The 4968-nt window shown below is 32.8% G+C and overlaps 1 pseudogene; it reads right to left on the reverse strand.

Moving 5' to 3' along the window:
- Positions 1-488: 488 nt before the first annotated feature.
- Positions 489-1426, reverse strand: LOC118969081 (olfactory receptor 6C2-like; annotated as a pseudogene).
- Positions 1427-4968: the final 3542 nt, after the last annotated feature.

Genomic DNA, 4968 nt, shown 5'->3' on the forward strand with positions numbered 1-4968 from the left:
GTGATTTTAAAGATACTCCATTATTAAATGCTTCTTTCAAATCATAAATCTTATACACATTCCCTACATGAAATATATTTTGCATGTATGAAATTTTACCTCATTACACTTAGAAAAGTATTGATTCTTTTCAATATTAAGTCCCGTCTCATTTGAGTAAGGTTTTTGTCTTATTTCTGTTTTTCTGTGTGCTTTCTTTTGAGTGATGATGTTCACTATTCTACTAATATTTTAAGATAAATTTCCCAATCCTTTCAGCAATGGTAAGGAAATCTTAGGAGTGATGTCCAGTTTAGATTTCCTGAAACACCTAATCTCATTTTTCTTCATTACAATTATCATCTGAAAGAAGCTTTTTTATACGGAGATGAAAGTGGTAAATTGACAAGGGTCAGTACTGAATGGAAGGCCAAATATAGATGAGGAAAAGACAAAGTTAGATAGAAACAGAAGAAAAAGTGCTTAGGGATCTGGACATCAATATTCCCCTAATTCTTTGACAGCAGTATAAATCTTTTGACTAAGTCATTAAAGGCTTGTTTCACTTGTTTGTTCCTCAGAGTGTAAATGAATGGGTTTAACATGGGGGAAATGGAAGTAGTGAGTAGTGTTACTCCCTTATTAATGGCCATTTCATCTTTTGCTGAAGGTTTGATATAAACAAAGATGCAGCTGCCATAGGTGATAGAAACCACAATAATGTGGGAAGAACAGGTGGAAAAGGCTTTTGTCCTCTGCTGGACAGAGGGGAGTCTTAGAATTGTACTCATGATGTACATGTAGGAGAGAACCACACACACCAGAGTCACAATAAAAACCATCACAGAGCAGATAATGACCATCTGCTCTATGAACCATGTTTCTGAGCATGAGATCTTCAATATTGGCTTAGCATCACAGAGAAAGTGTTCAATGGCATTAGAGTCACAGAATTCCAGATCCAGTCCCAAGCTAAGTGGTGGCAATATGATCAGTAGAGTAGTCACCCAACAGTAGAAGATTAGCCTTTTGCAGACCCTGTAGTTCATAATAGTCATGTAATGCAGGGGTTTGCAGATGGCTACTTATCAATCAAAGGAAATGGTAGCCAGGAGAAAAAATTTCGTTACTCCAAAAACATATGTAAAAAATAGTTGGCATACACAAGCATTATATGTAACAGTCCTGTCACCTGTTGATATACTGTACAAGAATCTAGGAATGCAGGCAGAAGTGAATGAGATTTCTAACAAAGAGAAATTTTGGAGAAAAAGTACATCGCAGTTTTAAGGTGAGAATCCACTAACGTGAGGATGATGATGCTCATGTTTCCAGTTACACTCAACATGTAGGTGATCAGTAGAAATATAAAAATCAGAATCTGTAGCTGAGGGTCATCTGTCAATCCCAGAAGGATGAAACTGGTGAGAGATGTGTGGTTTCTCATTCCTGGGTCCTGTCTTTTTCCCAGTCTGCATGTAAAAGCAATGGAAGTAAGATCTGAGTAGAGAGTGGAAAAATTGTCTTATGATGGGTTTTGTTCAGAAAAGCCAAGCAATGTATTTTTCGTGTATTTTGTTTTTCTTGATAATGAGTGTTAAAAATAATTCACGCTCTTGGCTCTGTTGATAGCATATCATTAGGTGAATCATAAACATGGCTTTCAAATGTTTTTTACAACAACAAATGGTAAGGTAGATATTTTATATTGCAGCCCAGTGTACCTGCTCACACCTACACAAATTCTTACACACATATATTGGAAACAAAAAACTAACCATTAGGTTCTCTACTCTCTGATGTTTATGTTCTAATATATCTCACTAAAAATAAATACATGTACCATCAAGTTGATTTTATAACCTACTAAATGGTCATGACTGTATTTCAGAAAAAAACAATGTTTTTATGAAATTTTTTGAATAATGTAGTCCAAGAAATATAGAATCTTCCATGAGAATTTTTTAAAGGTGCACTATTATTTTAATTTGCACTTTGGAATAGATTAGCTCATGGTATACTACTTCCCTTAAGCACATTTCCCTTATCAATAACCAAGGTTTTCCTCATTGTCACTTTCTGCTTGTAGGATTTTTTTCCTGAATGAACTAAAAACACAACAGGTGTGTGTGACACAACATATTTCTAGTTTCCTGTATGAATGCTGTGAAAGCCCGTTCCACTGATCAAGTCATCTTGTATGCACTACCTGTGGGGAAAAAATTTTGTATAATCATTTATGTTCCCCTCCCACCCCTTACTACATCCATTATGCTGATTCTGACCTATAACTGGGTCTTTGTGATTCATTCCTCTTTTTCTATTTAACTCTTCAGAGAAGTCCTTCCAAATCTCCCAAGCCACATTAAGAACTTTCTCTGTGTTTTTGTCACACTTTATGCTTAATAGCAGATGTAAAACATTTGTTGGAGACAGCATTTTCATCTTGTTTAATGTAATAACCTCCGAGCTGTAGGAGACTTAGATATAGAGTTAATTCAAGGTAATATTTATCCCCAGACCTAGATAAGTTATAATATTTATTATGTGGACTCAATTTTAAAACTACTCTGACAACTCTTACTTTTGCCATACCTTGACTCTGATTTAGAAGATTCTTGGTGGCTTTTATGTTTGGTGTAGGAAATGTTCTGAGTGGCTCCTGAGTCACACCCTGACCTGATTATGTACTCAGAATATATATAATACCCACATTGAAGCAAAAAGAAAAAAAAAAAACCTTACCTAACTTACCACTGTTTGGCAGAGAAATAGTTTTCCTTTTGTGGATTCTATCCATATTTACTCAATACACTTGCCGGAAATATGTTAACACCACTGAATAAAACTCTTAAATTCTACTTTTGGACCTTTGTATGACCTGTGGTTGATCCTTACTTAGCAACAAATAACTACACTAATTCCTTCTAAAATGATTTCAATCTCCAACGCTTCTTAAAGGCCATAAATAATTTGATGAAAAACCACATCAATCATTATGCAAATTCTAAGTAACTGGGTATGTAAAGGTTTCATTTAATGAGTTTAAAATATCCTTTCCTTCAGAAGTAGGATATACTCTGTACACACCATCTGCCCATTTCCCATAGTAAATACCTAAGAGTTTTCAGGTTTTGGTAAAGAATGCAAGGATGACCCTGGTTTGATGTTTTAGGATGAGCTGGGCACTCATCTGAATATGAGCATCATACAACAATAAATTAAATGAATAGTTGCAATGGATTAAGCAATTAAAACAATTAAGTAGAATAAGAGACTTGAGACATAGAAAAAGAAACATTACACCCACCTACCTCTCTTTTCTTCAGTCTTAATATCACTGTGCTTTACACAAGTCTGTAAATTTGAGCCATGTCCTTGTTCCTAAATATCTTGAAAAAATTAATAGACACTATTGTTTCACTGATATATGTTTCCTTCTTTTGTCTTTTAAAAAACTGCAAGAATCTAAAATCTAAATTATGTCAGCTGATGATTTCCAATTCAAGGTTGCTTCCAGAAGTCCTTCATTTCACCTATTTTTAGGTAACTTAACATTTGTTGATATACAAATCCAGCCCTATCAAAATCTTCAATCAACTCAAAATTGTAAACTCTTGTTTCTTTTTACCACAATTCAATTAACTATCCATTGATATTGGTAAAATACATCAAACTGTTTCTTAAAGAAAATAATTTTCTTAGTCTCTCAAAGACTACAGACATATTGTTTTCAGTTGCTTGTTTATCCCTGAACATCCGGAGGGTTAGAAGGATGAGGAACGGTTTGCATGGCTCGTATGTGGACCCAAGTCCCAGATGAATTAGGATCCAGACTTATTTATGAATCTTTTGTGTAATCTTTTGGCAAAGACCCTGAAACAGGCAGCAGTGGGGACAATGTCCTCAGAGAGTTGAAGATTCCACAGTGATATGCAACAGAGGACTTCACAGAAAAAAATCAAATGAAAAACAGCAAGCCTACCTTTATATCCTTTTATTCAATAACATCTTTAACTGCTAATTACCATGACAGAATACAATTACTTTTGTACTTTGGCAACATATTTTCACCTTATGTAATTGCTATGTATTATTAAAACATTAACATAACAAAAATGAAAAAATTAAGCTTTAAAGTAATAATGACACTTAATGTCTCTATTACACACTTCCATAAAATTCCATGTAGTATATTCTTATTAATTGGCATATTCAGAAATATGAAATGTCCTTTGTGGGTAGGTTTTCAAACTACTTTGATAATTAAAATTAAACTTTTTTTTTACTCAATGGTTATAAATTTGTATCATATTTGGAGAATAAGTAATATATCTTTTTGGTTTATTCCATTATGATTTGAAATCAATCCTCAGTAGAATCTTTGTGATTTCTTAAAGAAAAAATTCACTCTTATAAGGAATGACTACCTTGAGCTTATTACATTATTCTATAATTTTGATTATGAACATGTTTTTTATATATCAACTTTCACGTGTGATGCAGATATTTTTCTATAAATATCTTTTCCTTTTTACAATATTTCCCAGAACTGAGCATTGTTATTACTTATCTATGTTAACAATTTGTGATACATGTTGCAAATATTTGACCACTTTTAACTTGGTCATTATTTATGCTATTTTATATACATAGAATCATGTTATCTTTCAGAAAAAAATTAATGTTATTGATATTAAATAAAATATTTATTTAATAAATGTTTAATATTCATGCAATTTTGTTTAATATTTATTAATATTAAATTAAGTTATATATTTTCATTTTATTCTCATAGCTTTCTATGAACCAGAGTAATAACTAGATAAAATAACAAATCTGAAGGTATCACACTTCCTGATTTCAAACTATACTACAAAGCTACAGCTGAAACACTATGGTTCTGGCATAAAACCAGGCACATATACCAATGCAGGAGAATAGATGGCCCAGAAATAAACCTCCACATATATTATTTCACAAGGAAGC

This window comes from Manis javanica, chromosome 10, assembly GCF_040802235.1.
Source record: "Manis javanica isolate MJ-LG chromosome 10, MJ_LKY, whole genome shotgun sequence".
NCBI lineage: Eukaryota > Metazoa > Chordata > Mammalia > Pholidota > Manidae > Manis > Manis javanica.